Source organism: Antechinus flavipes, chromosome 6, assembly GCF_016432865.1.
Source record: "Antechinus flavipes isolate AdamAnt ecotype Samford, QLD, Australia chromosome 6, AdamAnt_v2, whole genome shotgun sequence".
Classification (NCBI taxonomy): domain Eukaryota; kingdom Metazoa; phylum Chordata; class Mammalia; order Dasyuromorphia; family Dasyuridae; genus Antechinus; species Antechinus flavipes.
Window position 1 is genome coordinate 213,619,682 of NC_067403.1, and position 12,507 is coordinate 213,632,188.

Genomic DNA, 12,507 nt, shown 5'->3' on the forward strand with positions numbered 1-12,507 from the left:
TCGAAGGCAGGTACTCCCACTGCTGTACTTGTATGCCAGGCCCTGGCATAGCATCTGCCTGTTTCAATAGTTCTCAAACTTTTTGGTCTCAGGACTCTTAAAAATTATCGAGGTTTCTCTCCCTCCAAAAAACCCACTTCTATTTATGTACCTTATAGTTATCAGTTAGCTTTATTTGAAATTAAAATATCTCAATATTTATTATGAAAATAGTTTTGACCTCACAGACTCTGAAAGGGTCTTGGAGTCTCTCTGGGATCCCAGACCACACTTTGAGAACCAAACTGCTGTGAGAGGCATTTAAAACGTGATCGTTGATGGAATGATTGATAAATTGACATAAGTGAGTAGATCATCAGGAGGCAGGCCTGCCAATAGAGTACATGCATTAAGTTCATTTTAAATAAATGCTCCTTTAAAAATCATTCCTAATAAACACTTTATGGCACTTTTTCTTTAAAAAAAATAAGTTCACCAAACCAAAAAAATGCAGTTGATTCTATTCTTCATCAGTTCTCCCCAAAGGAATTAGTAAAAGTCAAATTCAGAAGAGATGAATACTACAAAGTGTCCCCTCCCCACTCCAATCCCAAACTGCCTCAATTTTTCTTTAGCTTGGTCAGCCATGGGATCCAGATGTCTATTCCTCCCTTCCCCAACCTTTCATGGCCCCCTGTGCCTCACAGAAGCCCCACATTGGAACCATGAAGTACTTTTTTTCCAGTGAAAATGAAAAATCTCTACCTGAAGAAATAGCTTCAGAAAATCACCCCAAAAGGAGAGGCAGCTTCTATTATGTGAAAGAGTTTAGGAGGTTTGAATGCTGATTGTGCTACTACATGTATGACCTTGGAAAAATCATTGTACCTCATTGAGTCTCAATTGTTTTCATCTGTCAAACAGAGGAAATTGAATAGATGAATGATGTTAATTAAGCACCTAATTGTGTGCAAAAGCATTGTATTAAATGTTACAGATATATATTAAAAATGACTAAATGACCAATTGGGGTTAAATTATTTGCCCAGGGTGACACAGCTAAGAAGCGTTAAGTGTCTGAGGCCGGATTTCAACTCACATAACTTCTGATTTCAAGGCCAGTGCACTATCCACTTAAATTAATGATCCTTGTGATTCAATGTATTGGGGAATACTAAGATTTGGGATAAGATCTTTCTTCTAATGTTTCCCAGCTTCTCACCTGTAGCTTGCCTTTTTCATGACAGACACTTTGAAATCAAATAAATGGCACCAGAATTCGTTTATTCAGTACTCCTCAAAGTTTAGGAACCTTGCATCTTGACAATTTCAGAATTAAATGATAATGAAAAATAATCAGACAAAACAATCAATTAAGTAATCATTTATTGAGTACCTACTATTAGAGCATGGGCAGTTAGGTAGGTTCCTAAGGTTCAAGCTGATCTCAAACACTTCCTAGCTGTGTGATCCTGGGCAAGTCACTTAACCTAATTTGCCTCAGTTTCTTCATCTATAAAATGAGCTGGAGAAAGCAATGGCAAACCATTCTAGTATTTTTGCCAAGAAAACCTCAAATGGGGTCATGAAGAGACAGACATAACTGAATCACAACATTAGGGCACATGATCCTAATTGTAATAGAAATTTAAAATCGAAAAGGACCTTAAGCATATATTCTAGCAGGGGTCCTCAAACTATGGTCCGCGGGCCAGATGCAATAGCTGAGGACATTTATCCCCTTCACCCAGGGCTATGAAGTTTCTTTATTTAAAGGCCCCCAAAACAAAGCTTTTGTTTTTACCATAGTCCGGCCCTCCAACAGTCTGAGGGACAGTGAACTGGCCCCCTATTTTAAAAGTTTGAGGACCCCTGCATAGTATTTCAATAAGCGCCACTGTAGAACTCTGCTTGAAGGCTCCCAGGGATGGAGACTTGGTGCCTCTGGAGGCAGTTTTGGACAGTTCTAATTGTGGGAAAAGGTTTTGTCAGATGCAGTCAAAATCTGCTGCCCTCTAACTTCATCCATTGTACCTTTCTGCTCTTGCCTTCTGGGACCAATCACCAATCTCATTATTCTTCAGATATTTGGGGACAGTGATTTAAAATAAAAACTCCTTATTTGAGTCTTTTCCATATCTGTAGGTCCATTAAATTATCATCTCGTGACCTGTTCAGTCTCTAGCTCTCTCTATCCTGGCGAAAATGCATGTCAGATCATGAACATCCCACCTACAATGTAACTCTCACATTGTATCATAGATGTTATCGGCTAGATGGGACAGCTGGATTTTGCTTTTCCTTCATTTGGAGGCTGTACCTCTATTAATTCAGCCTAAAATTGAATTAGCTTTTTTTGGCTTTATTTATCCCAAGCAAATGTCTATTTTCAATAGATTGTGGCTAATGGCAGCTGAATGAAGAAGAAATTAACATAAGTTGTTTCCCTGAAGTCTGGCAGATCCTCGAAGCTTGTTTACCATCTGTGATTTCTCACTTAGCACAGAGGGCCATAAGAAGACAAGCTCCTTCCAGGCTGTTTGAAGTCAAAGCTCAGCCCTGGGTCCTGTGTACCTAGCCTTCAGTCCTGAGAAAGTCTGTTGATGGCAGTGGGACTAGACCAAGCAAAGCATTAGCATAATAAACCCAGCAGATCTCCTCCAGAGGGGCTGAGCCAATTGCTAGCTCTGTTTTGTAATTTTCTACCATTTTTCAATGGGACACCAATGTCAAGATCCAAAACATGATTGGTCTTTTCAATTAATTCCTTTTGCCCGGACTCAACCTACTTTGACATCAGCATAGGGACCAATAATATTCCTGGTCTATCAGAAGTATATTTCTCTCCCCCCCCTCCCCCATCTAGGAGCAATGTAAGGTGATGTTATCCATATAGGTTATGCAAGAATATACTGGCAAATGTTTAACAATGGGCTCTCAAAAAAAGTCCCAGATTAATGTGCATTATTAACGTTTTTAAAAAGTGATTTCTTGGAGTAGCTAGATGGCATAGTTGGTAGAGTTCTGGTCTTGAAGTCTGAAGGATCTGAATTCAAATCCAGCCTCAGACACTTATTAGCTGTGTGACCCTGGACAAGCCACTTAACTCTGGTTTTCTCTCTCACCAAAAAATGGGGGGGGGGGAATGATTTATTAAAACTAGACAGAAAACAAAGCAATAATCAAGTCTTGATGTTTAGTGTTTCCTGATTTCTTAGGTATGATTAGGTATGAAAATTTAATGATTGGCTTTTGGGAGCTTGAGCTGGCTCCAGCACATTCTTTTTTAAATATTTTATTTTATTGTTATTATTATTATTATTATTTGCTGAAGCAATTGGTGTTAAGTGACTTGCCCAGGGTCACACAACTAGGAAGTATCAAATCTGAGAACAGATTTGAACTCAGGTCCTCCTGACTTCAGGGCTGGTGCTCTATCCACTGCGCCACTTAGCTGCCCCATTTTATTTTTTTATTAAATATTTTTATTTTCAAAACATATGCATGGATTTTTTTTAACCTTGTGTTCCAAATTTTCCCCTCCTTCCCCTCACCCCTTCCCCCAGATAGCAAATAATCAAATACATGTAAAACATGTTAAAACATATCTTAAATTCAATATATCTGTGCATATTTATACAATTATCTTGTCCGGCACATTCTTGAGTATTTATCAACATAAATTTATCAAATGATTTTTTTATAAATCGTCAAAATGAGATTTTATATACCTCCATCATTGGATTATGAAGATATGGTCTATTGCCATAGATTTTCTACAAAATTTGCCTTTTCCTTTCTTATATTTTCATCAAAGATTTCCTTGATGGAAACAAGAGGTACATGATTTTCATAATGTTTTATAAGGATAAAAAAGGATGTATGTGGACCAAGAGTTGTTACTTCTTGGCCTTGGCAGGAGCCTTGGCGGAGGGGGGGGGCATAAAGTATCATTTAAAATAATTTCTTTTCTTTTGTAAACTTCCCCTTTTTGAAATAAATAACTTACAGAATGATCCCTGAATTGTGTGGCCTCTGGCATTGATTTCTTTTGCATTTGATTGGTCAGGTCTGACTCCCTTTCTTCACTTCATCTTCTTGAATGCCATTGCTATCCATGGCATCCCAGAGTACATCTAGTGGATGTACCATCTTTGTTCATTAGAGAAAGATTGGCTTTAAAAGGGGGGCAAAAAATCAAGAAGAAATACAATGGAATGGCCAAGAGAGCTAAAGTTCAAAGTAAAGAATGGCTTCTGAAAATTAGAGATAATAATTGGGAGAAAAAGAGTTTAAATATCATTTGGGAAACGAAGAAGAATAAAGAAGGAATAAACTTGATTTTTAAGAGCAAGCACAGTCCAAGGGAAAGAATACCAGCTCTGAAGTCAATGGACCTGAGGCCAAAACTCCTCCCCTGATACTTATTAGCTGTGTGACATTGCTCAAGTCACTTAATCTCCTTGGGCTTTAATTTCTTCATATGCAGAAGAGGGGGATATTTAGGTGGTCTCTTCTAACTTTAGAACTCCCATCTTCTGACAATCATTGGTGATATCAGTGAATCAATAAATATTAAGTGCTAGGCATTGGGAATACAAAGAAAGATAAAAGAGAGTCCCTTTCCTTCATGAAACTCCCAGTCCAGCAGGGAAAGCAATGTGCAGACAATTACAACTTGTTACATGCAAGTTATACAGAGGATAAACTGGAAATAATCAATGATGAAAGGTGTTAGCACTAAAAGGGATTGGGAAAGTCTTCCTAGACATGGTAGGATTTTTAGATGGGATTTGAAGGAAGCCAGGAAAGCCTGGAGGAACAGATAAAGAAGGAAAGCCTTTCAGGAAAGGGAACAGCAAGTGAAATACCCAGAGGTCTCAAAGAGATCCTTAAGAAGGGGAAAGGATCCACATGTACAAAAATACTTGTATTTTTGTAGCTCTTTTTTGTGACAAAGAACTGGAAATTGAGTGGACGCCCATCATATGGGGAATGGCTGAACAAGTTGTGCTATATGAATGTAATGGAATACTATTGTGCTATAAGAAATAATGAATGGGTTGATTTTAGAAAAAACTGGAAAGACTTACATGATGCTCAGTAAAGTGAGCAGAACAAAGAGATCATTGTACCCAGCAACAGCAATATTATACAATGATCAACTATGATAGATTTAGCTTTTCCTCATAAAACAATGTGGGAAATGCTATCCATATCCAGAGAAAAAACAATGGAGTTTGAATGCAGATACAAGCACTTTTTAAATTTTGTTTTTGTTTCTCTTGTTTTTTTTTTCCTTTTGTCCTGATTCTTCTTTCACAATGTGAATAATAAAGAAATGTATTTAGCATGGTTATACATGTATAGACTGTATCACATTGTTATCTTGTGGAGGAGGGAGAAAAGGGAGGATGGAAGAAAATTTTGGAATTCAGAATCATACAAAAAATGGACCTTGAAAACTCTTTTTAAAAAAGATTAAATTTCTCTTTTGGGCTGCTAGGTGGTGCAGTAGATAGAGCACCAGTCCTGAAATCAGGAGGACCTGAGTTCCAAATTTGACCTCAAATATTTAACACTTCCTACCTGTGTGACCCTGGGCAAGTCACTTAACCCCAATTGCATCAGAAAAAAAAAAGAGGAAAAAAAAGAAAAAAGAAAAAGAAAAAAAATTATCTTTACATGTAATTGAAAAAAATCCTATTAATTGCATACAGAAAGGAGGAAAAAAGAAGGCAGGAAGGAAGAAAAAGAAGAAAGAAACAAAGAAAGAGAAAGGAGGGAGGAAAGAAAGGAGGGAAAGAAGGAAGGAAGGAAGGAAGGAAGGAAGGAAGGAAGGAAGGAAGGAAGGAAGGAAGGAAGGAAGGAAGGAAGAAAGAAAGAAAGAAAGAAAGAAAGAAAGAAAGAAAGAAAAAGAAAGGAAAGGAGAGAAATAAAAGAAAAGACTCAGGTGAGGAGATTTATGGTGAAGAGTAGAGTGAAAGAAGACAGGAAAAGGGGGACCTCAGATTGTGAAAGCTTCAATTAAGATTTTGTATTTGTTCTTGGAGCTAATAGGGAACCACTGGAGCAATGGAATATGAAAAAAGGAGGGGGAGGGCTATTAGGGCTTGATTCAGTGTCTCCTGACTCTTTCTGTGGCACTAGAAAAACCTTTTTTCTAAACATTTTCTCATCAATCCTCTAGGAGTTTTATTAACTCCTTCCAGAGATAAAAGCCGCTGACCAATGGGAAAGACCAGGGCTTTCAGTACATGGGACATCATCCACTAGGCTCCTAAAATCCCCCAACTTCATTAAGACTGCCAGCAGGGGGCAGCAAAATCCTACCAAAGGGTTGCTTTCCTTGTGTCTCTTAAGTACTTAAGACCAGTGTTTTGGAAGAATTCTGGGGAAGCTGTGGGGGGAGAACAGTCTTGCTTTTCACATCTTGCAAACATTACCAATAAACTCTGTTTCAGGAGAAACGGAGGCCTGTTTAGACCACCATGATGCCCACTTTGAATTAACTCTTTCCACAGCCATCATTGGCTACAGTTCGAGCAAAATGAAATATTGCTCTGCTTTGTCCTTATTCAGAATTTTTCTGATACATTCTAGAGATAGCAGGCGTTTAAAGAACACCAAATGAAATGGAATCTGGTGTCTGTTTTGCCTCATTAGCTAATTCTAGTCTGGCTCTGCAATCATTTCATGTGTGTGTTCTTGGGCAGGTCATAATCTGTGTCTGGGCGTTACGTTCTAGACAAAGAAGCCACCATACTATTCTTTGAATGCGATATTTAATTTCCTGTCTCTAAAACTATGATACTATGGTACATAGTGCCTGCTACATAAAGAGCTTAATAAATGATTATTGAATGGAAGAACTCAATTGTATGGCATTTCTAGAAAGCTGTAAGGTTTGCAAATTGATTTACAATATTATGTCATTTGGTCCTCACAAGAACCCTGGAAGGTAAGTGCTGTTATGATTCTTAATTTTACAGATGAAGAAACTGAGTCTGAGAACAATTAAGGATCTTGTGTAGGTTCAGAAGAGGCAATCCAACATTAACTGATTTGCTGCCAACATTTGAATGGATAATCTGAAACTTCAGATATTTAAAAGATTTAAAAGCCACAGAACTGAATCGCTTCCATTTGAATTGTCTTGGGAAGATTCTTTTTCCTGGCAGGATAAGATACCAGACACTGGGATCCTTTCTCAAACTCAGCTGCCAAGTATTCCAACTCTACTGCAAAGAGCACAACTCCATTGGGCTGGCCACATTGTTCGAGTGTGTCAAATGTGCAATCATTTTATGGAGAACTCACCTAGGGCAAGCATTCACATGGTGGTCAGAAAAAGTGATGCAAGAACATTCTCAAAGTCACTCTCAAGAATTTTAGAATCGATTGTGTGACATGGGAGACACGGGCACAAAACCATCCAGTATGGTGTGCCCTCATCAGAGAAGACGCTGTGCTCTCTAAGCAAAACAGAATTGAATTAGCTCAGAAGAAACTTAAGATGCACAAAATTAGAGAGCCATCCCAAATGTGCATATGGACTATTTGTGTCTGGCTTATGGCAGAGTATTCCAAGTTTTTATTGGTCGGATCAGCCACAGCCCTAATATAGTGATGTCCTCTTGGTTGGACAACAACCAACCAATCAGTCCACTCATCTTAAAAAGAGCCATTCAAAAATGACACAATCCTGAGGTAATATGGAACCCTTTTGGGGAAAAGACAGGGGTTATATGATAAATCTTGATTTCAAGCTTGTTTTAAATAAAACGATCTATTCCATGATGGATGTATAGAACTTCAGAACTCTAAGGTAACATTGCATAATTGAGTGCTGTACTTGAAGTCAAGGATTCCTCTGTCCAAATCCCACCTTAGACATTTACTAGCTGTGTGACCCGGTGTAAGTCAATTAGCCTGTCAGCATTTCAGTTTCCTACTCTCTAAAATGGAAAAAAATATCAGTACCTGACATACAGTATTGTTTTGAGACTCCAATGAAATAATATCTCTATAGAAATTGTTAACTATAACTACAATCCAGAATTTTAAACTGGAAGGACCTTCGATCATTAGATGAGGAATCTCAGAAGTAAGTGCTAGGAACCATATAATCCCTTTCCTTCCCTGCCTCTCCCTCTTCCCCCCAATCTCACCTTTCAGTCTATTTGACATTTGAAATGTCAAAATCCATTTGGATTTGTTTCATGAAAGCATGAAATATACAGTGGAATCTTTTCATTTTCTCCACAAGGGGACGCTTAAATCAGCCCAGACAAACCTCCAAATGTCACTTTGGGAATTGGAAACAGTTTCTAAAAACTGATTCATGCTTATTTCTCAGCAACTCTGCTCATTATGCTTTAAAATGAAAGTGGGCAGTTCATCCAGAACTCTATATTTGTAGAGTTGGGGAGAAGTGGGTACAGGTTTAGGGAAGGGGTAATTAAAAAATAATAGTTTTTATTAAAATGTAGACCATGATCCTCTGGGTCAGAATCATTAAAGTAGCTTTGAGGGTGAATCACTAGATCAAAGCTTCTTAAACTGTGGGTTTCAATCTCATATGGGTTCTGTAACTGAATAGGAGGGAGGGGAGTCATGAAAAATTTGGCAATGGTAAAAGGAATCAGATATTCTGCCAGGATTTAATTCTTTATGTAAAAATGAACAGGTACATCCATCTCATTAGTATGAAAATTTGCTTTTGTCTTTAATAAATGGTAAAATTATATGTGTATCAAAGAATCATTTTAAAGTTTTAAATAAATGTCTTTATGATTTCTTATCGGTAAATATTTTATTTATGTACCTGTTTTTTAAACCTATATACCCAAGGTCACATAAATTTTTGTTTAGTGAAAAGGGTTAGCGAGTGGAAAAAATTTGAGAAGTCCTGAACTAGATTAGACAGTGTCTAGTGGGATGATCAAGTAGATCGATATTGACCTGATATTTGAAAAGTACTAAGTGGAAATCAGGGATGGGGTATTATTTATAGGTAGTCAATTGGGACAATTGGGAGTGATCTCAATGTCATCATATGGGAGAATTCAAATATTGGTAAGTATTTCCATTTGTACTCTCCAAGGTGGAGGATTGGGATCTCCCCTTGCTCTTCCCCCAGTCATTCTGAAACAGATTCAGAGCTAGGCAAGACATGACTGATTACACCCATTTGACAGATGAAAAAAGTGACCATCAATAGCTATACAATTCACAAGCATTAAAGTCAGAAGTTGAACTTGAGTTTTCTGACTTTCAAGACTCTTTAGTTTCAGTGCGGGGTTTGGAGGGTGGGGATGGTCAGGGAACAGGGTCTTGGGCCACCATCCTATGGAGGGGATTGGTAACAGAGATATTGGTACAGTGTCTGAGAAAGGGTCATTGAAGAAGGAGAGAGGTGAAACAGGAGCAAGGTCAGCTCAATTTTCTTTTTATTTTCAACAATTACTCTTGCCAACTAAGCTTGATTGTTTCTTTTTTCTTTAACACTAAATGTTCAATTAGAAACAATAATAAGGGTTATAAACAGCTCTACTTTCTTGTTTCTCTGTTGTGGTAGGTGCTATCACCTTCTTCGTTGCTTTATAGATTTGCATTTTAGGGCAAAGCCCAAGTTGCTCCAACTTAGTTACAGCTCTTCCCCTTAACCAGGTTATTATATGAAGAGATTTACTTCTTCCTAAAGTATTTCCATCTTAACATGAAAGAGTTATGTCTATCCTTTTAAGGACTAAAAAAAATCACATATGCTAGCAAATGGGAAAGGCTGAGGCAAAATCCATGTTTAAAGGTACCCACTGAGTATTATCCCTCTCCATAACCTGTCAGCTTAAGGCACTGATATTTACCCAGAGTTTGTAGGGCAATTAGGACACTGTCTAGATTTTCCAGGGGTAGAAAAAGAGGAGGATGAGACTCTTTTTTCCCACTGTGTTCCTTTCCCATTCATTTTCTCAATCTCCTATTTCCATCTCCAACCTGGATTGAGCTGCATGCCCCAGCGGGTTCCCTTTAGCTGCTGGGAGAGCAGCTTGCTTTTGCACTACCTCCCATTACTCCCTGGTAGACCACAGAACACCTGCAGGCCTCAGGACAGGGTCCCCCAGCTTGCCTTGCTCCTGCAATCTCATCCTGGATCTTGCAATCGTTTCCAGCTCAGGTGCAAGGGAGGGGATCACAAATAAAACTCCAGGGGCTGAAAATTCCTCCCACAAGGATGTCTGCAAGGCCCCCCTTCCCCAGCCCCCAATTTCCAGTGAAGCAGAAATCTTAACTCTTCGGGGCAAATTTTCAAAGCTGAGTGAACTGCACGTTACACACTAAGTCCTGTTACTTGTTAACAGGATTTGAATGAGTAACCTACTCCCACTGCTTTGAAAACATATCCTTCTATAGGGGAGCCCAAGCCCTCGGAGATGAAATGATCCTGCATCTAGGCTCTGCCTTTATGCCAGAAGCTGTTTGCGAGATGCATTCAAATGCTGGTAAATTAACTTTTGGCAAAAAGAATGGAATAGGAGGATGCTTAGTGGGGAAATGGGGTATGTATGTACGGAGAACGGAACGGAGCAGCGGGCCTGTAGAAAGGGCTGGAGTCTTGGCTCATGGTAGAATCTCATCGTCCTTGCTTGGAGCTCAGAAGTTGTCCTTTGGGTTCTCCCATTTCTAATGCCAACAGGTGTTGAATCCCTTAAGAGAGTTTGGAGCCCCTGCTGTGGGATGGGGAAAGCAATATAAAGAGATGCAGTGTTTAGGTTCAAACTTTCCCAGGAGACTTCTGAAAAGAGATCAGTGAATCATTAAAAGGTTAAAGGAATGGGAACTATCGGAACCCTAACTCTGATCCAAAGGGGAGTTTCCAGCTCCCCGAAGGGCTGCCCTGACACTCTCCCTGAAGTTGTTGGATTTACCATCATGGAGAGGACCTGTGTTCTAATCCAAACTTAACTACTCTCCTGTGTGACTTTGATCAAATCATTTCTTCATCTGTAAAACAAAGGGGATGATCAAAGATTGACTTCTAAAGTCAATGGCAGTGATAAGATACAAACTGAGATAACTGATACACAATCATCTGTGACAAATGCATTCTAGACATGTAGAGCAAAGTATGACTGATAGAAGAGGAAGGTGATACAAGTTGTGGTATATGATTGTGATGGGATACCATTTGATATAAGAAATGATGAGCTCTAGGGGCAACTAGGCGGCACAGGGGATAGAGCACCAGCCTTGAAGTCAGGAGGACCTGAGTTCAAATTTGACCTCAGCCATTTGACACTTCCTAGCTGCGTGATCCTGGGCAAGTCACTTAACCTCAATTATCTCAGCAAAAAAGAAAGAAAGAAATGATGAGCTCAGTGATTCTAGAAAAACTTGGAAAGACTTGCATGAAATAATGGAATGAAATGAGCAGAGCCAAGAGAACATTTTATAGAATAATAGCAATATTGCTTTAAAAATGACTTCTGAGTGAAACAGACCTGAGTTCAAATTTGATCTTAGACACCTGACACTTACTAGCTGTGTGATCCTAGGCAAGTCACTTAACCCTGATGGCTTTGAGGGGGAAAAAAGAGACTTTGAGTGAAAAATTCATTTTGACTATTATAAATACCCAAATTAACAATAAAGAACATATGAAAAAAGATGTCTAAAAGAACCAAATTTTAAAATGTATTTTCCAAACAATAATTGCAAATCTGTAATTTGCTTTTACTTTTTTTTACTTTTACTTTTAAATTTTTACTTTTTTATTTTACTTTTACTTTTAAAATTTACTTTTAAATATTTTAATTTTTGACTACAAAGGAAACTCCAGTTGTATATCAATGTATGTCCACAAACTTTGAGTTAAATATCTACTATTTTCCATATACTTCATAAGGCACTGGAGTTATAAAGACAGAAATGAAAGGATCCCTATTTTCAGAATCGTCCATTCTCATAAGAGAAGATAGCATATGTACAAGTAAGTAAATAGGAACTAGATACAAAGTAATTTCAATAATTCCAATAAGTAGGAGAGCTGGATGGAAAGCGATCAAGTCTGTGGAATGCCTTAAGGGGGGTTGCAAATATTACTAGAAAGGGAAATTAGAATTTCTCAACATTTGTAATATACTGTTTTTTTTTTTTTACATGACTGATTTTCTTCCAAGGAAATGAGATGACCATAAATCAAAATACAGCAATCTCCAAAGAATCAAAATTGAGTGACCCAATAGAGGGATGCATGGTGAGTAAAAATTGGCTATACTATATGACCAATGATGACTCATGTACCATGGTCTGCTGGGAAATGGTTAGCAACTAACTCTCCGGAAGAAAATGTATTCAGGGCATACTTTTAAGTTTAACTTGCCTTATTAGTATTTTCCTAAGTCTAGACAGTCAACAAAACAATAAATCAAATTCTAATTTGCAGCATTTGTTGATTTCTTGAGCTATAAATGCTCACACTTGGGCTCTTAGGAGCCAGTTTAAGCTGGCTCCAACATACCCCTA